At 39.0% G+C, this 24,796-nt stretch overlaps 1 non-coding gene and 1 pseudogene across 1 annotated transcript; one reads left to right on the top strand and one right to left on the bottom strand.

Annotated features, from left to right (window-relative positions):
* Nucleotides 1-3,776: 3,776 nt before the first annotated feature.
* On the bottom strand, nt 3,777-5,601 carry LOC138430846 (tigger transposable element-derived protein 1-like; annotated as a pseudogene).
* A 151-nt stretch (nt 5,602-5,752) lies between these two features.
* TRNAS-GGA (transfer RNA serine (anticodon GGA)) lies at nt 5,753-5,824 on the top strand. The gene has a single exon. It is a non-coding gene; the product is annotated as a tRNA-Ser (tRNA).
* The last annotated feature ends 18,972 nt before the right edge of the window (nt 5,825-24,796 follow it).

The raw sequence follows: 24,796 nt of genomic DNA, 5'->3' as shown, positions 1-24,796 counted from the left end.
CATCACAAAATCTAAGAAAATGACTTAATATTTTTATTATTAATTTCTTGCCTACTATGGCCATGTATGGATGTGAGAGTTGGACTGTGAAGAAAGCTGAGTGCCGAATAATTGATGCTTTTGAACTGTGGTGCTGGAGAAGACTCTTGAGAGTCCCTTGGACTGCAAGGAGATCCAACCAGTCCATCCTAAAGGTGATCAGTCGTGGGTGTTCATTGGAAGGATTGATGCTGAAGCTGAAACTCCAATACTTTGGCTACCTTATGCGAAGAGTTGACTCATTAGAAAATACTCTAATGCTGGGAGGGATTGGGAGCAGGAGAAGGGGATGACAGAGGATGAGATGGCTGGATGGCATCACTGACTCAATGGACATGAGTCTGAGTGAACTCTGGGAGTTGGTGATGGACAGGGAGGCCTGGCGTGCTGTGATTCATGGGGTCACAAAGAGTTGGACACAACTGAGCGACTGAACTGAACTGAACTGAACTGATACTTCTATAATACTCTTTCCCTATGTATTTGGTTGCATGCTCTTTGATCATCATTTCATATGATAATAATATTGCAATTTTCTATAGAGAAAATTTATTTTTCCTCCAGCATGGCTGATAGGAATTTGTTTGTAATTATTTGGAAGTTGTTTTTTGTTTCCGAATGTCATCTTGGGAATACTGCCTCTGTAACTTCCTCTGCAGGATCTCACCTAGAAGTTGCTTCTCAACCCCAGGGCAGGCCTTGGAGAAGTCTGTTCCTTTAATTTCTCTTGTCCTGGCCTCCAGAGCTGCTGCAGCCTCAGCTGGCCTTGCTCCTCGGGTATTCAGTACCCATCCTTCAACCGGTACCTTCCTTCTGATTTTAAAGAGCAGCGTCTCTTCTTCTTAGAGTCTAAGATGGCGTCCAATTGCTCAGTAAGGGCCGCCAGGGGCAATTTCTGCTGGAGGACAGGTGGATGTGGAGGTATTGCTGGAAGGGCAGTCCCAGGACACCATGAGAAGGCCTCCATGAACAGCTAAGGCCACTCCTTCTTCCTTGCATCCATGGAGCAGAACCTGACCAGCCTTAGAAGGGGCAAGGCATGGGAAGGGTCCACGGCCTAACACCACTGTTGTTGTTGAGTTGCCAAGTGTCTGACTCTTTGTGACCCCATGGACTGTAGCCTGCCAGGCTCCACTGTCCGTGGGATTTTCTAGGCAAGACTTTCAACTGGGATCGCTGGAGTGGGTTGCCATTCCCTTCTGCAGGGGATCTTCCTGACCCAGGGATGGAACTCATGTCTCCTGTGTATTCTGAATTGGCAGGCACATTCTTTACCACTGAGCCAACAGGAAAGCCCCCTTAGCTTAGTGTTAAGCTCACCGCTCCTCTCAATTTATCCTCAATCTACCTTTCTAACTTGCAGTTTTGACAAACTGTTTTTCCCCAAAATGCCTTTGTCTTTCCCACTTCTGGCCCTGAATCTTCTAGTACCTCTACTTGGGATGCTTTACCCTACCTCAGCATTTACCTCCTGAGATCCCTGAAAGCCTGGATCAGATTCTGCTTCCCCATGAAGCCTTCCTTGATTCCCTTTACCAGACAAGAGATCTGGTCTATGCCTGAACCCCTCTAGTGCCCAGTGTCCCCTGTTTTTGCAGGGACCATTCCAGAATATCTTTGCATATTATCAATATATACATCTGTGTATCTGTGGAAAATGAGCAAAAAATCTCTCCAGCTAAATAGTAAAGAAGCCAAAAGCCAGCATAAAAGCATTTAATCTTCAAGTTTTGAAGTTATTCATTCACTCAATATACTCTTCCCATGCTAAAACTGGAGTTATGATACTAAGCAAGTCAGAATTCTGTCCTTCAAGAGTTTATGGGCTTCCCTGGTGGCTCAGATGGTAAAGAATCTGCCTGCAATGCCGGAGACCTGGGTTTGATCCCTGGGCTGGGAAGATCGCCTGGAAGAGGGCATGACAACCTATTCTAGTATTCTTGCCTGGAGAATCCTCATGGACAGAGGAGCCTGGTGGGCTACAGACCTTGGGGTCGCACAGAGTTGGACATGAGTGAGTGACTAAGCACGTAGAGTTTACAGCTATGGGAGACCAATATTAATTTCACATACAGTGGGGATAAAAATTTTAAAGGACAAGATCTATGTCTTTGTAAGGTAGTGACAGGGTTCTTGTGTGTGTGTCCTTTTGGAGGTACAGGATATGAGATCAAAGAATAAATAGCAGTTAGCTTGGTAAAGAAGAGGAAGCACTCCCGGCAGAAGGAACGGCTTTAAAAGGCCCTGAACTAGGAAGGATCTTGTTGCATTTCAAAATCCTAAAGAATGCTCATTATCATGTGCATATCTTTGGTAGTTTATTTGTTTCTGTGGCTGTATCCTCTCACCCTATAAATTTCTAGAAATCCTCTCCTAAGCATTTCTGCATCCCTCCTGCCTATCACAGTGCCTATCATATACTCATTAAATGTTTGCCTAACTGACTCAGATCTCATTTGTTAAGCGAAAGAAAGCACAGAGTCTATGTCAGAGCATACAGAATTTCAAACTCATTTTTTATATCTCATCGATTCTAAGATGTGCATATCTTCATTTACTGTCTTTTAAATGTTTTTTTTTTTTAACATTTGATTATGTCTTACAACTACTTTTGGCAATGTTTTTCTTTCTTGGTAGTACATAAAACAATGGTATGTTTTAAAAGCGGTGGTATTTTATATTCACAGAAATGTGGTAGATATCTTCATATGGTTAAATTCCTCACTGTTAATTCAAAGAAGTAAATGAGTGATTTTCATAATTTTTAATTTTTTGGACTAATTTTTCAAACTAATCACTGATTTGAATCCATTGAGACATACAGTCTTACTTTGGACAGATAGAATTGCTGGGGTAGAAAAAAGTGAAAGGAAATTGGTTCCGCTTTTCATCCATTCTGGAGGATAGTGAATACCTGTTGTTTTGTCTGTCCAGAAGTACCCCCAAGGCTTTCTCCCCACTAGAAACTTCTCCCTTCTTATCTGGTCCACCACCTCTCCTCCTCTCATTCTCTTCCACAGTTACTGTGGGAAGGGCAGTGTTGTGGATCCTGACCCCTGGCCTCATTTGTCTGGTCCAGATTGCAGTTGAATGTTGCATAGTTCCTACCATAGGAATTTGGATCTGTGACAACCAGGGAACCTTGGATTAGCTATCATTTTGAGTATCTGGCCTGTAGGGTGTAAAATTTGGGAATTTATAGGGTCCTCATTCAGTCATGAAAATTGAGACAGAGGAAGCCTCTCTATGGCCAGAGGAAAGAGAGAAGGAGGCATACAGTGATGAACAGAATACATGCGCATGATGGCCCTGGGATTCTGTCTGCATTCCTATTAATGGCTTGCAGAAGACAACCAGTAACCTTGAGGTATATTCTCTCTTGCATTTACTTCTTAGTAATTTCAACCAGATTGTAACTGTTTAAAGCCAAAATAAACTCAAGTTATACTGTATATATACTATAATATATATTATATATATAATGTATATATAGTACAGGCATACTTTGAATATAATGTAGGTTCAGTTCTATTCCAGACCACTTCAGTAAACCAGATATTGCAATAAAGGGAGTTACAGTAACTTTTTGGTTTCCTAGTGCATGTATAGTTATATTCACACTATACTGTAGTCTATTAACTGTGCAGTAACATTATGTCTAAAAAACAGTGTTCATACCTTAATTAAAAAATAATTTATTGCTAAAAAATGCTAACCATCATATGAGCCTTAAGAAATCATAGTTTCTTTGCTAGTGGAGGGTCTTGACTTGATGTTCATGGCTGCTGACTAATCACTGTGGTGGTTGCTAAAGGTTGAAGTGATTGTGGCCATTTCTTAAAATAAGAAAATAATGAAACTTACTGCATTGACTGACTCTTCCTTTCATGGAAGATTTCTTGATTTCTCTGTGGCATACAATGCTAATGCTATTTCGATAGCATTTTATCCACAGTAGAACTTCTTTCAAAATTGGAATCAAGCCTCTCAAACCCTACCACTGCTCTATCAACTAAGTTTATGTAATATTTTAAATCCTTAGTTGTCATTTTAAAAGTCTCCATAGCATCTTCACCAGAAGGAGATTCCATTTCAAGAAAGCACTTTCTTTGCTCATCCCTAAGTAGCATCCTCTCATTTGAGTAGGTTTGATCCTGAGATTGCAGCAATTCTGTCTCATCTTTAGGCTCTCCTTCCAGTCAGTTCTAGCTCCCTTGCTATTTCCACCACATCTGCAATTACTTTCTCCAGTGAAGTCTTAAATACCCCAAAGTCATCCATGAGGGTTGAAATCATCTTTTTCCAAGTTCCTATTAATGTTGGTATTTTGACATTTTCCCCATAGGTCATAAATGTTCTTAATGTTATCTAGAATGGTGAATCTTTACCCAAGTCCACCAGAGGAATCACTCTTTCAGCTAGCTGTCATTTTATGAAATGTATTTTTTAAATAATAAGACTTGAAAGCTGAAATTACTCCCTGATCCATGGGCTCCAGTATGGAATATTTTTAGTAGGCATGAATGTGAATTTCTAACATCTCCATCAGACCTCATTGGTAATCAGATGCATTGTCAATAGCAGCAGTAATTTGAAAGGAATCTTTTCTTCTGAGCAGTAGATCTCAACAGTGGACTTAAAATGTTAAGTAAATCATGTTGTAAACAGACATGTCACCTAGGCTTTGTTGTTCATTTATGAAGCATAGGCAGAACAGATTTAGTATAATTCTTAAGGACCCTAGGATTTTCAGAATGGTAAATAAGCATTGGCTTTAGATTACCAGCTTGAACCCCACTAGCACCCAACAAGAGAGTCAGCCTATTTCCAAAATTTGTAGCTAGGTGTTGACCTCTTCTCTCTAACTATGAAGTCCTAGATGACATCTTCTTCCAATTTAAGGCTGTTTCATTTGCATTAAAAATCTGTTGTTTAGTGTAGCCATCTTGTTTGATTTTCTTGCCTAGATCTTCTTGGAGAAGGAAATGACAGCCCACTCCAGTATTCTTACCAGGAACATCCCATGGGCATAGGAGCCTGGTACGCTATAGTCCATAGGGCCATAAAGAGTCAGATCTGGATAACCTGCAGCTGCACATCGGTACATCAGCACTTGGTGCCTCACCTTGCGCTTTTATGTTGTATGGATGGCTTCTTTTCTGAAACCTCATGAGACAACCTCTTCTGGCTTCACACTTCTCTTCTGCAACTTCCTCACCTCGCTCAGGTTTCATAGAATTGAAGAGAATTAGGGCCTGGCTTTGAATTAGGCTTTGGCTTAGGGGAATGTTGTAGCTGATTTGATCTTCTATCCAGACCATTGAGACTTTCCCCATATCAGCAGCGAGTTTATTTTGTTTTCTTATCATTCATATGCTCACTGAAATAGCACTTTAATCTCCTTCAAGAACTTTTTAATTCTAGACTCTGGCACTAGAGGCCTCACTTTCATCCTCTCTTGGCTTTTGACATCTCTTCCTCCCTAAGCTTAATCATTCCCAGATTTTTATTTAAAATGAGAGATGTGGAACCCTTCTTTTCACTTAAACTCTTAGAAGCCATTGTAGTGTTATTAATTGGTCTAATTTCAATATCATTGTGTCTCAAGGAATAGGGAGGCCCAAGGAATGGGGGAAAAACAGGGGAACTGCAGGTTGGTGGAACAGTCAGAATACATGCAACATTTATCAGTTCAGTTAGCCTTGTATGGGCTTCCCTGGTGGCTCAGAGGTTAAAGCGTCTGCCTGGAATGCAGGAGACCCGGGTTCGATCCCTGGGTTGGGAAGACTCCCTGGAGAAGGAAATGGCAACCCACTCCAGTACTCTTGCCTGGAGAATCCCATGGAGGGAGGAGCCTGGTAGGCTACAGTCCATGGGGTCGCAAAGAGTCGGACACGACTGAGCGACTTCACTTTCACTTTAGCCTTGTATGGGTACAGTTTGCCGTGCCCCCAGACAATTACAATGTTAGCATCAAAGATCACTGATCATTGTAACAAGTATAGTAGTAATGAAAAAGTTTGAAACATCATCAGTTCAGTTCAGTTCAGTCGCTCAGTCATGCCCGACTCTTTGCGACCCCATAAATCGCAGCACGCCAGGCCTCCCTGTCCATCACCAACTCCCAGAGTTCACTCAGACTCACGTCCATCGAGTCAGTGATGCCATCCAGCCATCTCATCCTCTGTCGTCCCCTTCTCCTCCTGCCCCCAATCCCTCCCAGCATCAGAGTCTTTTCCAATGAGTCAACTCTTTGCATGAGGTGGCCAAAGTACTGGAATTTCAGCTTCAGCATCATTCCTTCCAAAGAACACCCAGGACTGATCTCCTTTAGGATGGACTGGTTGGATCTCCTTGCAGTCCAAGGGACTCTGAAGAGTCTTCTCCAACACCACAGTTCAAAAGCATCAATTCTTCATCATAGAAAAAATGTGACAAGGGCTGCCAAGTAAGCAAATGCTGTTGGAAAAATGGCGCTGATAGACTTGCTCAGTGCAGGGTTGCCACAGATCTTCAATTTGTAAAAAATGGAATGTCTGCGGAGTGCACTAAAACAAAGCTCCATTACATGAGCTGTGCCTGTATTCTCAGAAAGTGGTTGTTTAGTCCCTACCTGCATGAAAGTCCCTTGTGGGAGGGAACACATCATTTCTCATGGACCCCATCCTAGTATGGGGAAATGAGGACTTTTTGATAAATCCATTCATATTGATGAAACAGCTTCATAGGAGTTTCACGAATGGTTGGTAGTTCTATATGCCTTCAGACAGAATGAGTCTGTTCTGTTTCCTCCTTGGTAGCCCCTCAGCCTTAGTAATTACTATTCCATCCTTTAAGCATTCTTCATCCAGGAGAGATAACCCACGTTTTTCAAATTAAGTTTGTTGTCCTTGTTCATTTTAGAAGATTAAGGGAAAGAAAGTGTTAAAACAATGAGCAAAACAATGATAACAACAAGAAATATCTAGCTTCTTGGGTTGTATTTATTTTGGGCCAGATACTGAACTACATGTTTTATGTACATCTTTTCATTGGATCACAACAACCTTATGAGGTAAAGACTGTTATTTTCCAAATCTGATCAGGAAACTGAAGTTTAGGAAAATTAATTTACCCAAAGTCACTCAGTAAGTAGCACAGCCTGTGTTTGAACTTGAGAGGTACTATTTCATAGTTAAGGGATAGCATGGCAGAGGCCTGCTTTGGTGAAAGAAGAACATCCTCAAAGGGCTCGAAGTAGTTCTTTGAAATTCTGTGATACGACTGAAAATTGGTCTCAGCAAAATGACACGTGATGAAATGAATTTAGCCCTCAGGCTGGGCCATTCCCCAGGAGAATGTGTCCTCACGATGTGACAGAATTTGCCAGTCCCAGAAGAGACTCATCTGTTTTCTTGGATCTCCTGGACAAGATTTTCATGGAAAGCATCTTTCCCATCTCTGTGAGACGTTGCTTAACATAGTTTTATTTTTCGCATTTGTTAATCATTCTCAAGATGCTGAGCACTGAGCAAACCCACTTTGAATAGGCAGCCACCTAGTGAAGAATATGAATACATATATGTTTCATCAAAGAAAAAGTAAGTCTCTTGATTCTCCTTTTCCCTGGGTGGGATGAACATGTTGAAGAGGAAAAAAGCAATGAGGACAGAATAGGAAAGGTAGGTGGATGGTGACAATAGGAAGATGTTTTTAGGGGTGGTGTTTTTTTTTGTATTTGTTTTTAAGCCATTCTGGGTTGTAATAACAGTTTCTGTTTTGAGAGCACTCACGTCTTAGGTTCTCAGAAGCAGACCCTGAGACAAGAAGTCACATCACAAAATATATGAAGTCAGTGATTCCAGCAGAAGACAGAAGGACTGTAGGAAGCAAGACAGAAAATGGGGGAAGAAGCCAAACCGGGGTGTGAGTGCAGGTGATGTTCCTGCCTTAGCCAGGTCCCAAGGGGAGCTTGACAGCATAAGTTAAATTACTATGTTTATCTCACCCACAGGCAAGGGTGTTGGGCTGGTACGCTTCTGAATGAATCACAGCCACAAACATGAATACTTCGATCCCTGGGTTCTGTTTGTTTAGGCCAAATCCCTTCTAGCAACCCAAAGGCATTCCTCTGAGAGAAATAGTGGGTGTCGTCCATTAGAACTGAAGCACACAAAAGCGGGAGGATGGGCACACAGAACCAGTAAGCCCTATCCAAGGGTGTCTGGCCATTCACTGCAGCTCATCAGATGCTAAGTACTGTGTATGCCTTTTGGTTAATTTAGTGTGATCCAGCAAGATAGAAATGATTCTCTCCATTTTACAAGGGCAAGGATAGTTTCTGAGAGGTTAAATAATATTATCTAAGGTTATATCATACCTCATAGTTGGCAGAGTTTGGGATTTGACCTTGGGTTTCTCTAAAACCAAAGCTCACGCCCTTCCTACGGTTTTCCACATTACCTCTTTGTAGGCAGCTTCTGCTACACAGCACTGACCCTCAACTAACTTTCAATTCAGTGAGCAATGTCTCTGGCACCTGCCACATGTTCAAGTTCTGTTTGGCATCATAGATGTGAAGATAAATAAGATTTAATTTTGCCTTTGGGAGATTGGTCTTTTGCAAGAATGATACATAGATGCACGGAGTTAAATAACATAACATGAAAATGCCACAAGAAATTTATGAATTAAGTATTAAAGATCATGGAAGAAGGAACAATTAATATTGCCTTACAGGAGATACAGCGGAAGAGGGAGGCTTCAAGATGGGACTGTCATCTGAGTTAAGCTTTTACATGTGAGAAGGATTTAAGCAGGTCAAATTGCAGCTCTCAGTACCTATCAGAAAGCAATTTAAATTGGGGGATCGAGGGGGGTGATTATGCCACTTCTGTACATCTTCCAAACAATCTAAAATGTAACTCTGGCCCCTGTCAAACTTATATCTTATCTTCAACAGACATTTAGCAAGTAGACTTTTTCAATCGATTCATAGGCTTATTCATTTATTCTCATTCAAAAGGGTAACTTCACTAATGGGGGCTTTTGGGAAAGCTGAAGACAAGGCCTGAAACAAATGATCAGATGACTGAACTGCTTCAGGCCAAGATCAGGGCCAAAGGTCAAGGGCAGTGGTGGTTCTGGAAGACAAGAGTAAGTGGAATTGGTATTAACCAAGTGATCAAGAAAGAGGAAGAGGTGGTAAGAACCAACCTGTCACCTCTTCCTTCTACTTCATGACCTGAGTTTGACATTGCTACTTAAAGGATTCTCAGGTCACCCATACCAGCTTCTCTCTTCCTTTAATCAGTTGGTTAATTAGCCAACTTTCTAACCTACCCTCTGCTTGCGAGTGTGCCTGCGTGCTCAGTTCTGTCTGCCTGTTTGGACCCCATGGACCACAGCCCATGAGGCTCCTCTGTCCATGGGATTATCCAAGAATATTGGAGCGTGTTGCCATTTTCTTCTCCAGGGGATCTACCTGACCCAGGGATCGAACCTGATTTTCCTGCATCTCCTGCTTTGGCAGACAGATTCTTTACCACTGAGCCTCCTGGGAAACTTAGTCAACACCTATGAGAGGAGAATATGATCTGTTACTGTAGCTTCAGTTCAGTTCAGTGGCTCAGTCCTGTCCAAATCTTTGTAACCCCATGGACTGCAGTACACCAGTCTTCTCTGTCCATCACCAACTCCTGGAGCTTGCTCAAACTCATGTCCATTGAGTTGGTAATGCCATCCAACCATCTCATCCTCTGTCATCCCCTTCTCCTCCTGCCTTCAGTCTTTCCCAGCATCAGGGTCTTTTCCAATGAGTCAGTTCTTCACATAAAGTGGCCGTAGTATTGGAGCTTCAGCTTCAGCATCAACCCTTCCAATCAATATTCAGGACTGATTTCTTTTAGGACGGACTGGTTGGATTTCCTTGCAGTGACTCTCAAGAGTCTTCTCCAACACCACACTTCAAAAGCATCAGTTTTCTTGGCACTAAGCTTTCCTTACCAGTTTTTCTGACCCTCACAACCATATATGACTATTGAAAAAGACCATAGCTTGACTAGATGGACCTTTGTTGGCAAAGTAATGTTTCTACCTTTTAATATGCTGTCTAGGTTGGTCATAGCTTTTCTTCCAAGGAGCAGGTGTCTTTTAATTTCATGGCTGCAGTCACCATCTGCAGTGATTTTGGAACCCCAAAATAAAGTCTGTCACTGTTTCCATTGTTTCCCCATCTATTTGCTATGAAGTGATGGGGCTGGATGCCATGATCTTAATTTGTTGAATGTTGAGTTCTAAGTCAGCTTGTTCACTCTCTTTCACTTTCAAGAGGCTCTTTAGTTCTTTGCTTTCTGCCATAAGGGTGGTATCATCTGCATATCTGAGGTTATTGATATTTCTCCTGGCAATCTTGATTCCAATTTGGGCTTCATCCAGCCCAGCATTTCACATGATGTACTCTGCACAGGAATTAAATAAGCAGGGTGACAAGATACAGCCTTGATGTACTCCTTTCCCAATTTGGATCCAGTCCATTGTTCCATGTCCAGTTCTAACTGTTTCTTCCTGACGTGCATACAGATTTCTCAGGAGGTAGGTCAGGTGGTCTGGTATTCCCATATCTTTAAGAGTTTTCCACAGTTTGTTGTGATCTACACAGTCAAAGGCTTTGGTGTAATCAATAAAGCAGTAGATGTTTTTCTGGAACTCTCTTGCTTTTTCAATGATCCTGTGGATGTTGGCAATTTGATCTCTGGTTCCTCTGCCTTTTCTAAATCCAGCTTGAACATCTGGAGGTTCTCAGTTCACATACTGATAAATCCTGGCTTGGAGAATTTTGAGCGTTACTTTGCTAGCGCGTGAGATGAGTGCAAATGTATGGTAGTTTCAACATTCTTTGGCATTGCCTTTCTTAGGGATTGGAATGAAAACTGACCTTTTCCAGTCCTGAGGCCACTACTGAATATTCCACATTTGCTGTCATATAGAGTGCAACACTTTCACAGCATCATCTTTTAGGATTTGCAATAGCTCAACTGAAATTCCATCACCTTCACTAGCTTTGTTTATACTGATGCTTCCTAAGGTCCCCTTGACTTCGCATTCCAGGATGTCTGGCTCTAGGTGAGTGGTCATACCATCGTGGTTATCTGGGTCATGATCTTTTTTGAACAGTTCTTCTGTGTATTCTTGCCACCTCTTCTTAATATCTTCTGCTTCTGTTAGGTCCACATCATTTCTGTCTTTTATTGTGCCCATCTTTTCATGAAATGTTCCCTTGGTATCTCTAATTTGCTTGAAGAGATCTCTAGTCTTTCCCGTTCTGCTGCTTTCCTCTTTTCTTTGCACTGATCACTGAAGAAGGCTTTCTTATCTGTCCTTGCTATTCTTTCGAACTCAGCATATCTTTCCTTTTCTTCTTTGCCTTTAGCTTCCCTTCTTTTCTCAGCTATTTGTTAAGGCCTCCTCAGACAACCATTTTGCCTTTTTGCATTTGTTTTTCTTGTGGATGGTCTTTATCATTGTCTCCTGTACAATGTCATGAACCTCTGTCCATAGTTTCTCAGGCACACTTCAACTTAGAATTTACCAAAATTGTGTGGTGTTCCAGACTGATTCCTACGGTTCTTGGATTAAAAGGAAGTCTCAGTTCTGGAGCTCTTAGGTGTCCTTATTTTCAAAAGGAACACTTATTATTAAATAATTGACTGAGGAGAAGGGACTTCACTGAGTAATAGAAAAGTTAAGGAGTGTATAGCAAAGAACTACAAGAGTGAAAGGGAGAGTAAGAAAACTTTTCATTCTTTCTTTGCTTCCAGGACAGTGTCATGCTGAAATGACACAATAAATGTTGCTTTTCAGAAGTTTAACTTGAAGTCATTACCAAGAATCCTTGTCTGAGTGCTCTTGCCTCCTCTCAGTGATAGGTAAACAGATCCACAGTACACCAGATCCTTTGTAGTAGGAAGATGGGATTCATATACATGAGTGTTTTCAGTTAGATTAATAACTATTTAAGTGACATATATTTCATTATCTTTACCAAGCATATTAAAGCCCACATCATGGGAAAATAATTAGCAAATTTCTGATTAATGTTTCTGCCATCAAATATATGCTTTCTATTCTAAAATTAATTACTGGGGTTAAGAAGACCTTGTCCTTATTAAAAATTTTTTTTTTGTAAAGTAGTGCTTGAAGATCTGGCTTTTTGGTATGAAATGAAAAATATGTAAAATTCATACATGTAAATTTACAACCCATCCACATTCAAACTCTTACTTAAATATGGTGTTAATTTGGGGAACATACATTTAAGAAAAAGTCCAATCAAGTTATTGCTTCTCCTCTTTAAGGACCTTAGCAGGCAACCTGAAGGCTTCAAAATCATAACTATACCCAGAGTTAAAATTTAAGACTTTCTTAAATATGGGAAACTGTTGACTGTAATATTGATGGTAACTACCAGTAGGATCTACACAATTTAGACAGCTACTTATAATAATGTCTGGAGCTCTTTGAGATTTAGCAAAGATAATTTTATTGCAGAAAAACTTGGGCACTATAGAGTCAGAATTATATAATTTACTATAGACAATTATCTTGAGCATACTGTGAGAGATTGTGTGGCTCATGATCAGGGAGCCTGCTTGAGGAGGGTTATATATTCTTACCCTGTTGAACTCAGGCAGGGCCATTTGACTTTCCTGGGCCATCACAGTGAGCGATGCATGTCACTTCTGGGCAGAAACTTCATGAGGTGGAAGGAGGCTTGCCACATTGTTTTCCTGACTGACATGACCATCAGCAATGTTCCCTATGGAGGTACTCTGATCAGCCTTAGATTGGGAGCAGTAGCTGTTCTGTGATGGATGGTATGAATAAGAAATCAATCCTTGTTGAGAGATTTTGGGATAATTTGTTATCATAGCATAACAACCTATCTTGACTAATACACACATGAGACAAAGTATAATTACAGGTACATGTCATAGGACAATATAAATTTTCCAAAACTTCTGCACCAAGGAAATGGGAGACCCCTTAACACATATGCTAAGAATTATTTCTGTCATGGGCTTAATATATTTTGGGTTGTTTCTGATTTTTAATCCCCTTATTCTATAGCCTCTGCTCTTTGTGTTCAGTAGTAGCCTGACCACTTGAGTAGTCATTTAAATACTTATATTAGTTGCATAGAACACTAATATTTTCATTGTTATAGGTCCAAGTTCAGATTTTCAGTAGACTGTTTTACAGCTTTTCCTATAGCTCTAGTTAACTCTGTTTTTATCTGTGTAAAATTACTCTGCACCACTTTTCTTTTGGCCTCCAAAGACTGCATAAAAGACTGTAGAAAGTAGAAATGTAATTGTTTCTCTAGATGTCTTTCTTCTTTATCTGCGTGGTGTTGCAATTTTCTTCTTTATCTGAAGACTTTCTGTATTTTGCCACATAGAGCCATAATACTGAAGTAGGGAATTATTCTTGTTTTTCTTTCTTTTTTTGACTGAATTTTTTCTAGGCTGAGTTTAACCTAGAGAAGAATTTCTTCAGTGATCAGAGTCATGGGTACCTTGTGCCATCTGTATGAACTTTCTCTCTCTGCTTAAGCTTTTAGAGCTCTAAATAGTACGTCCAATAGAAATACTTCTCGGATGAATTCAAAACTTAAAGGAGAAAACGGTCACTTAGCAAATGGAGCTGCTACTGTTTCTCAGATCTTTCTATCCTTAATTACCCCACTCTCCACAGCTTTACTGGGGTATGGTTGACAAATAAAAATTATATATGTAAATACATGGTGTGTACATGTGTAAAGGTATGTATGTACATAAAGAAAGTGTGATAAATATATGTATTTCCATTCTCTATCCTCTCATCCACTGATGATAGGAATCGAATTTGCTTCCATATCCTGGGTACTGTGAATAATCCCGCAATGAACATGACAGTGCAGATCTCTCTTCAAGATAGTGTTTTGTTTTGTGCTTTTTCCTTCAGATATATTCCCAGAAGTGGAACTGCTGGAACATATGGTAGTTCTATTTTTAATTTTTTAAGGAGCCTCCATATTGTTTTCCATATGTCTCTACTAATTTACATTCCCACCAACAGGACAAATGATTTCTCTTTTTTTCTACATCTTTGTCAAAACTTAAAATCTTTTTACATTTTGATAATAGCCATCCTAAAAGGTGTGAGGTGATATGTCACTAAGGTTCTGATTTGTATTTTCTCAGTGATTACTTGATGTCAATCATCTTTTCATATATCTGTTGGCTGTTTATTTATCTTCTTTGAAAAAAAATGTCTGTTCAGATTCTTCACCCGTTTTTTAATTGGATTCTTTTTTCCACTATCGAATTGTATGAGTTCTCGTATGTTTTAGATATTAACCCCCTATGTGATATATGACCTGCAGATATTTTCTTCCATTTTTTAGGTTGCCTTTTCATTTTGCTGATTGTTTCCTTTGCCATGCAGAAACCTTTTAACTTAATACAGACCCACTTGGTTATTTTTGCGGTTGTTGCCTGTGCTCTTAATCCAAAAAAACTACTGACAAGATCAATGTCAAGGAGTTTCCCCTGTGTTTTCTTCTAGGAGTTTTATGATTTCAAGTCCTAAGTTTGTCTTTAATCCACTTTGAGTTGATTTTTGTATATGGTGTAGTATAAGGTCTAGTTTCATTATTTCACAAGCGGCTATACAATTTTCCCAACACCATTTGTTGAAGAGACTATCCTTTCCCCATTGTGTGTTCTGGTGCCTTTGCTGAAGATTGCATGTGTGCTAAGTCGCTTCAGTCGTGTCTGACTCGTTGCAACCCTGTGGACTGTAACCCATCAGGCTCCTCTGTCTATGGGATTCTCCAGGCAAGAATACTGGAGTGGGTTCCACTGCCCTCCTCCAGGGGATCTTCTCGACCCAGGGATGGAACCCGCCTCTCTTACATTATCTCCTGAATTGGTAGGCAGGTTCTTTACCACTAGGGCCACTGGTAAGATTAGTTAATTTATATGCCTTTATATGTGTTGGTTTATTTCTAGGCTCTGTTCTGTTGACTTTATTTGACTTTGTGTGTGTTAGTTTATTTCTGAGCTCTCTTTTGTTCCATTGGTCTGTATCTTTTTTTTAATATATAATTGTACATTATTGATTTGATTACTATAGCTTTGTAATACTATTTAAAATTAGGAAGTATAATGGCTCCAACTTTGCTTGTCTTACAAGATTGGCTGTAGCTATCCATCATTTGTGTGCTTCAATATGTATTTTAGGATTACTTTTTAAAAAAATCTGTGAAAAATGCAATTGGAATTTTGACACAGATTGTAATGAACCTGTAGATTGTTTTGGGTAATATGAACATTTTAACAATGTTAATTATTCTAATCCATAAACATGGAATATCTTTCCATTTATCTGTGTTCTCTTCAGTTTCTTTCCTCATTGTCTTATAGCTTTTAGTATATAGCTCTTTTACCTCTTTGGTTAAATTTTTCTTAAGTATTCTCTTTTTTTAAAAATTGAAATATGGTTGAAGTATGTGCCAATCTCTTCTGTACAGCAAAATAACTCAGTTATACACATATGTACATTAATTTGGGGAATTTTTTCCTTATTTTTTAAATAGTTCTTTGTTAGGATATAGAAAGACAGCTGCTGCTTTTTTTTTTTCTTTTTTTTTTTTAGGCCAAAGTACTTTTTATTCTTTGATAGAAAACTTTTGTGTATCTATAAGCTTTTGAGAATTTTTCAGTTCCAAATGTAGTTGGTATTATTTTTTTTCCTTTTAAAAATAATGTAATTTATTTGCAGCATAGCAGAAACTAACACAACATTGTGAAGCAACAATATTTCAATAAAAATTAACATAAAAGATATTATTTTTAAAAATAATTGAGGAAGTATAAATGTAGCCCTAAATTTCAGTTCTAACATTAAGAAAAATGAGATGGAGAGAGTAACATTAGCATATAAAGGATACAGTCAGAAAACACTCCCAGTGAGGAAATACACAGATCAACTGCCTGCATTTAATCAACAACATGACCTTGGCTGCAGTTTGTCCTGCCCATTCAAAGTATAAGAATGAAAGGATTTTAAAACTACAAAATGACTTAAGAGTTTTACCAAGAAAATATTTTTTACCCAAAATAGGAATTACTCAGTGTGGAAATAAACTTAATAATATATTTAACTGAAGTGTCACTGAAAGTTTGTTGGTTGTACCCCCTACCCACAGATTGTAGTTTAGTGCTTCTTTTACTCAGCAACACCAAATGTAGTTGGTATTCTTATTTTGAGAATACACCAACATGGATTTGTATCTAAGAGTTAAATAAATTTCCTCAAACTTTTTGATAACTTTGCTTAGTGTGTAAAAAATTCATGTAGGGATTTTAACATGAATATATTAGATTAACTATACACTCTCAAAAATTTTTCCTTATGATAAAATCATTTTTCACCCTTCATAAAACATAATTTTTTGTTGAGCTTTTTCTTCAATTCTCCATAAATGTTTCCTCTTTGGGCTTAAATTAAGCATGGAAAATATCACCTTATGAGACCTTTTTGGAAACCTGTAAACAGTGGTAAGGGAGTTAAATTTATATTTAACTTCACATGCTTTTTTATCAAAAATGATATAATATGGGGTCTTGAGCAATATATATATATATTTAATATAATTGAGCTAGCTTGCTGGTTTGTTCAATTTTTTATGAGCCACTTATATATTTATTTGGGTACTTCAGTATACTTGGAATTTTATCTCAGAATTGAATGTCTGAAGCTTTCCTTTTCCCCTTTTTTGGGTTCATAAATAACAGTATGCCAATTTCATACTGGCAAACAATTTCCATGTTATGAAATAATAAGGTGATTAAGACAATTGCTTTTTTTATTATTTTTTTTAATTTTAAAATCTTTAATTCTTACATGCTTTCCCAAACATGACCCCCCCTCCCACCTCCCTCCCCACAACATCTCTCTGGGTCATCCCCATGCACCAGTCCCAAGCATGCTGCACCCTACGTCAGACATGGACTGGCGATTCAATTCTTACATGATAGTATACATATTAGAATTCCCATTCTCCCAAATCATCCCACCCTCTCCCTCTCCCTCTGAGTCCAAAAGTCCATTAAGGACAACTGCTTTTTTGATGCTGATCTTGTATCCTGCAACTTTACTGAGATTATTAGTTCCACAATATTTTTAAGTACTATCTTTAGGGTTTTATATATATATATATATATATATATATATATATATATATATGTTGTCATGTCATCTACAGACATTTTTACTTCTTACTTCCCAGTCTGAATGCATTTTATTTATTTTCTTGCTTTATTGCTCAGGATAGGACTTCAATTACTGTGTTAAATAGTGGTGGTAAGAATTCAGTTGAGTTGAGTTGAGTTGCTCAGTTGTGTCTGACTCTTTGTGACTCCAAAGACTGCAGCATGCCAAGCTTCCCTGTCTATCACTAACTCCTGGAGCCTACTCAAACTCATCTCCATGGAGTCGGTAATGCCATCCAAGCATCTCACCCTCTGTCGTCCCCTTCTCCTCTCATCTTCAATCTTTCCCAGCATCAGGGTCTTTGCATCAGGTGTCCAAAGTGTTGGAGTTTCAGCTTCAGCATCAGTCCTTCCAAAGAATATTCAGGATTGATTTCCTTTAGGATGGACTGGTTGGATCTCCTTGCAGTCCAAGGGACTCTCAAGAGTCTTCTCCAATGCCACAGTTCAAAAGCATCAATTCTTCAGCGCTCAGCTTTCTTTATAGTCCAACTCTCACATCCATACATGACTACTGGAAAAACCATAGCCTTGACTAGATGGACCTTTGTTTGCAAAGTAATGTCTCTGCCTTTTAATATGCTGTCTAGTTTGGTCATAGCTTTTCTTCCAAGGAGCAGGCATCTTTTAATTTCATGGCTGCAGTCACCATCTGCAGTGATTTTGAAGCCCGCCAAGATAAAGTCTGTCACTGTTTCCATTGTTTCCCCATCTATTTGCCATGACGTGATGGGACCGGATGCCATGATCTTCTTTTTCTGAATGTTAAGCTTTAAGCCAACTTTTTCACTCTCCTCTTTCACTTTCATCAAGAGGCTTTTTAGCTCTTCACTTTCTGCCATAATGGTGGTGTCATCTGCATATCTGAGGTTATTGATATTTTTCCTGGCAATCTTGAGTCCAGCTTGTTTCTCTGGCATTTCTTGTTTCCCAGCATTTCTCATGATGTACTCTGCATATAAGTTAAATAAGTAGGGTGACAATATACAGCCTTGACATACTCCTTTCCCAGTTTGGAACCTATTGTTCCAGTCTGTTATTTCGTGTCTGGTTCCACCTGTTGCTTCGTGACCTGCATACAGATTTCTCAGAAGGCAGGTCAAGTGGTCTGGTATTCCCATCTAATTAAGAATTTTCTGCAGTTTGTTGTGATCCACACAGTCAAAGGCTTTGGTGTAATCTATAAAGTGAAAGTAAATGTTTTTCTGTAACTCTCTTGCTTTCTCAATGATCCAACGATGTTGGTAATTTGATCTCTGGTTCCTCTGCCTTGTCTAAATCCAGCTTGAACATCTGGAAGTTCATGGTTCATGTATTACTGAATCTTGGCTTGGAGAATTTTGAGCATTATTTTGCTAGCGTGTGAGATGAATGCAATTGTGTGGTAGTTTGAACATTCTTTAGCATTGCCTTTCTTTCTGGCCTTATTGCTCAGGATAGGACTTAGATTACTGTGTTTAATAGAGGTGGCAAGATTAGGTATGCTTCTTTGGTTTTGGATTTTGTGGGAAAATCTTTCAGCTTCTCAGTATTAAGTGTGCTATTAGCTGTGGACTTGTCATATATGGCCTTTATTGTGTTGAGGAACATTGCTTCTATACTTAATTTGTTGAGAGTTTTTATCTTGAAAGCATAGCATTGAGTTTTGTCAAATATTTTTCCACCATCTATTGAGATGGTCATGTAATTTTTATCCTTCATTTTGTTAATGTGGTGTATCACATTGATGGATTTGTGGGTGTTGAACAATTTTTGAATCCCAGGGATAAGCCCTATTGATCATAGTGTATGAAAATTTAATGTGCTGTTGAATGTGGTTTGCTAGTATTTTCCTGAGGATTTTTCTTCAGTGTTCATAAAAGATATTGTTCTTTAGTTTTCTTTTCTTGTTATGTCCTTATGTGAATTTGGTATCAAAGTAATGCCAACCTTGTAAAATGAGTTTGGAGATGTTTTCTTCTGTTCAGTTTTTTGGAGGAGTTTGAGAAGATTGGTGTTAATTCTTTAAAATTTGGTAGAATTCACCAGTGAAGCCATTGGACCCTAGGCTTTTACTTTGTTGGGAGATTTTTGATTACTGACTCTGTATCTTTACTCATTACTGGTCTGTTGGATTTTTATTTCTGTATGATTCAGTCCTGGTAGGTTGCCTGTTTCTAGGAATTTATCCATTTGTTCTAGGATATTCAGTTCATTGGCATATAATTGTTCAAAGTAGTCTCTCATGATCTTTTGTGTTTGTGTAGTATCAGTTGTAATGCTTTTTCTTTCATTTCTGATTTTATTTGAGTCTTCTCTCTCTTTTCTTGGTCTAACTAAAATACTATTTTAAAAATTTGCCCCTTCAAAAAACACTGTTTTGTTCATTTTTTTCTATTGTCTGTCTAGTCTTTATTTTACTTATTTCTGTTCTTCATTATTTTGTTCCTTGAAAGCTTTGGACTTAGTTTGTTCTTTTTCTAGTTCCTGAAGTGAAAATTAGATTATTTGAGAACTTTCATCTTTTATAATGTATTCATTTATCTCTACAAAATTCCCTTGCAGAACCACTTTTATGTACTTGTGCTAAGTTGCTTCATTTGTGTCTCAAGACTTTGGTGGTGGTGGTTTAGTTGCTAAGTCATGTCTGACTCTTGCAACCTGGACTGTAGCCTCCTAGGCTCCTTTGTCCACAGAATTCTCCAGGCAAGAATACTGGAGTATGTTGCCATTTCCTTCTCAATGGGATCTTCCCAACAGGAGTCAAACCTGGGTCTCCTGCATTGCAGGCAGATTCTTTACTGACTCAGCTATGAGGAAAGCCTGGTGGCACTGATGGTAAAGACCCCACCTGCCAATGAAGGAGACATAAGGGACATGGGTTCAATCCCTGGGTCGGGGAGATTCCCCTGGAGGAGATCATGGCAATCCACTCCAATATTCTTTCCTGGAGAATTCCACAGACAGAGGAGCCTGGTGGGCTACAGTCCATAGGATTGCAAAGAGTTGGATGTAACTGAAGTGACTTAGCAAGCACTCATGCAAAACTTTAATTTTTAATTGTCTTAAGATATTTTAAATTTACCTTTCTCTTTTTTCTTTGGGTCATCACCTGTTCAGTAGCACGTTGTTTAATATCCATATCTTTAATAATTTTCCAGTTTTCCTCCCTTTATTGATGGTGGCTCAGATGGTAAAGAATCTGCCTGCAATACAGGAGACCCAGCTTTGATCCCTGAGTTGGGATGATCCCCTGGGGAAGGGAATGGCAACCCACTCTAGTATTCTTGCCTGGAGAATCCCATGGACAGAAGTGCCTGGCAGACTATGGGATCACAAAGAGTCAGACATGACTGAGTGATTAGGACACACTTCCAGTTTCCTATAATTGTGCTCAGAAATGATGCTTGGTATTATTTTAGTCTTCTTATATTTTTTAGGATGTGTTTTGTGGCCTAACATATAACTTATCCTGGAGAATGTTCCATATGCAAGTGAGAAGAATATATATTCTGCTGCTATTGTGTTATGCTCTGCATATGTTTGTTTGATCCATTTGGGCCTACAATGAAGTTCAAATCTGTTGTTTTCTTGTTGATTTTTTTCCTCTGGACAATCTGTCCATTGCTGAAAGTGGAGTACTTAAATCCCCTACTATTATTGTGTTACTGTCTTTGATTCCTATTCAGATTTTATAAAATCAGGGTCCCCACTTCTCCATAACATCAGCCCAGAAAAGTGTAATTTGTGAAAAAGAAACTTTCTAATTTCCGAATCCAGTTTTTTCACTTCCCTTAACAGACAGGCTTAGGTCTAGAGTATGATGGTGGGTGACTGCCAAAATGTCTTTGCTAAACTGATTTTTGATTAGAGCTTCCTTGATGGCTCAGCAGGTAAAGAATCTGCCTGCAATGCAGGAGACACAGGAGACTAGGGTTCTGTTCCTGGGTCAGGAAGATCCCCCTGGAGGAGGAGGAAATGGCAACCTGCTCCAGCATTCTTGCCTGAAAAGTGCCATGGACAGAGGAGCCTGGTGAACTACAGTCCATGGAGTTGCAAAGAGTTTGACACGACTGAGGGCATGCATGTGTGCGTGCGTGCACACACACTCACACCCTGACTTTTGATTAAGTGTTGAAACGTTCTGAATTGAGAATATTATTATTCACCAAAATGCATCCTAGAAAACATCAAAGGCAGGTTTAAAGCTAATTAGAGGCATCTGTTTCCCAGGTGTGAGGTGTTTATCTTTGAAAAGTGGGAGATAGTAAAGCACTGGAGAAGCACACTAGAGCACCAGGAAGCACGAAATGATTGAGTGGATTCAGGAAAGGAGAAAAAATAAGGGAGATAAAATAAGGTACTGTGGTGAATATGAAGAGCCGGGAGAACTGCTCTAGTGTGATTCTGTGCATGGGGCTGAAAATAATATGAACAGGTGTACCACCCTGCCTGATTTCTTATTCAAATTCTTCCATTTCCCCTTTATTTTTTTGTGTGTATTTTTTGGTTTCTGTCAGGCCCATATAACAATATTGAGTTTGAAATGTATACCTTTCACTGCAGCTTTTGAGCCCCAGGAGGGCTGATGTATTTAGTACTCTTGTGTATGTTGCTGAATCTGTTTCATCATCATTCATATTTAGCACTTACTTACAAGGAACCCTGGAAACAGGAAGCATGCATCTCATGCTTTCCTTTTCCAAAAGTTGAAGCAAATAGAAGCAGCTTCATTTGGCATCTAGTAAAGTCGCACTCAATTTGGGATTGATCTTAATTATCTGTATATTTTCCCAGGTTTTCCTGAGGTGTTTCATCCCCCTATTATTAGTGAACATAACATGATGGCAACAGTGGGTGATTTGGGATCTAAAGACGTGGGCCCTAGTCCTCCTTCTGCCTGTTCTTAGCTGTGTAACTTTTGGAAATGCAAAGTCCTTTGCATTTGGAAATGCAAAGTCCAAAGTATCTCAAGTCCTTAATTTCTTTATTTGCAAAATAAAGATTCATGAAGATTGCCTTTAAGGTGCCTACCATGCCAGTTGTTTTATCATAAAACTCATGACTCAGCTCAGTTCTTTAAAGCTTTTTTGGGGTTTTAACTCTGTGCTGGGCACTTCAGGTAAGGCAAAACATAAGATATCATGGTCTCAAATAGCTCATCATGGGCAATGTGCAACTGAAGAAAAATATCTCAGAAGAGAAATGTATCAGATACCTTGTTACTATGGAGAAGGGATGGACAAATCCCATTCTGGAGGATTATGGAAGGTCTCTCTATAAAGGTGGCATTGAGGTACTATTGTGAAGAATAGGTATGTCACTATGTGGACCAAGAAGAGGCTATTTCATGTTATTCAATATTATATAGCTCAAAGGTCTTCAGGCTGGATGTTTCCAAGACTTCCAGGCTCTGGTATCCTCTCTCTTTCAATACTGAGCCCCCAACTCCATGGTCTGTGGAGGTTTATCAAGCCTTTGACAGAAATCTGTGTGTGTGTGTGTGTGTGTGTGTGTGTGTGTGTTCATTAGGTAGGGGACCTTTATTCTCTTCTGACTTATTCTACACTGAGAGATGCTTTGAAATTTTTTGCTGATAGTACCCTTAGCTCTCAGAACCTAAAAATATCACCCTTAGCTACTCAGCCCCACCTTTTCTGCTATTTTATCAATCCAAAGACCACACATACAAGGTTATTAAGCACAGACAACTTGTACTGAAAGTTTGGGGAAAGCAGAGGACAATTATTGGTAGCAGAGGAGAACAGCTTTATATGTTTAATGTTGTTATAGAAATACCTATCTCAGAGAACTTTTAGGTCCCTTTTTTTCAATTAAAGGCGCTTCTTCCATCTCTCTTCATGTGTCCACTATTTTCCCTGAGGATATCACCTATAAATCCCCTAATTCCTAACCTTGGTTAGGAAGAGCAGTTCAACTTTTCAGTCATACTCTGGCTATGCCCAGGTCACTTGACTTTGTTTATTAAAAGCTCCTACTACGACTTGGTGTTTTAACTAGTAAGTAGAACAGAAAGTCAGGGCACATTTATTTCTGTGACTTATTAGAGTCTAAAATAAAATTCACTTAAACCAGACAGATATTTTCCCTCTAACATGAACGTTTTACAGTGAGACAATTCATGCTACGGTGGCTCTGTTTCACAAAGTCTACAGAGACCCAGGCTGTTTATATCTTATAGCTTCACTGACCACGACCTATATTTTCAAGGTCACTCCAGATCCAACATGGCACCTGAACTCCAGTGTTATAGCTGCATTCTAAGATGAAAAATGAATAATGGTGAAGCAATAGGAAGACATAGCTTTCTCTTTAGAAGGGTTTATGGGAGCTGCCATGCCATTAGCTGAAATGAGCTATTTATATCCCATTAGCCAGAATTTAGCCTGATGGTCACGCATTACACATAGCTACAAGGGAAACTGTGGAGAGGAGCTTTTGGCACATTTTATTGTTACGGATAGAAGAAGGAAGGGATAGTCAGACATTTTAGCATTTTAGTCATACTCTTTTATGAAGCAGGAGGTGGAAACAGAAGGCTCTAAGTGGCTTGTTGCTTGTCTTTATTATGACTCTTTAATCCTGTTCACACGATTCTTTGTAGATCCTTCACAGTTTCTCTACATTCCTCTTAAAAGATGGATATCAAAAGTAGGCACAGAGTTCTGATAAGGGCCTCACCAAATCCTTAATCTCTTTTTAATCACTTGCCAAATAGGAATCTTTTCTATTACACATCATTGAGATTAGAGTCCATTTTTTTTTTAAGAGCATGAATGAATTATCTGTTTTGACAGTCTTATTTTTAGTTCTGTTGTTATTTTTGTGTTTTGTGAGTCTAATACTCTTTTTGTTGAAGATTCTCTCATATATTCTTTGCTTAAATTTAATTTTGTACTGTTTCCCTTCAAGCTCTTTTTAATGAGAGCGTTAAATCTGAGCAAGAGCTAAATTGTAAGGAGTTTAACAGAATAAGTATCATAACACATTAATAAGGCCATTCTGTGACAGCCTGCTGGTTATTTGGTATTCACCTAGATATAATCATTCCTTCATTCTTTTCTTCATTTAAGAGACATGTATCTCATGCCTGTGTTTTGTGTTTGTGCTGACCACTATACCTGCCAGGGCCAGGATACTAAAAAATGTCAAGAGATGCGGATCCTGACCTCATGGAACTTACCTTCTAATGGAAAAGAGATAAGAGCAAAGACAAAGAAATTAATTACTGCTCATATTAGAAACTCTAAAGAAATGGGGAGAAAAGGATTCTATAATAGAGTGTAATGAGAGTGGAGGGAGGGTGATCTCAGGTTAGGGCTTTCGGAAGAGGTGGCATCAAAACTGAGCCTTGATGGATGAGATGAAGTCAGTCGTGGGGAGAATGTAGGGAGGAGCAGTCCAAACAGAGGGAATAGCAAATATGAAAGGAGACAACTTGGCCTAACGGAGATGCCCAT

This window comes from Ovis canadensis, chromosome 1 (assembly GCF_042477335.2).
Source record: "Ovis canadensis isolate MfBH-ARS-UI-01 breed Bighorn chromosome 1, ARS-UI_OviCan_v2, whole genome shotgun sequence".
Lineage (NCBI taxonomy): Eukaryota > Metazoa > Chordata > Mammalia > Artiodactyla > Bovidae > Ovis > Ovis canadensis.
Note: the sequence above shows the minus strand (reverse complement) of the source record. Positions and strands in the feature narration are given on the sequence as shown.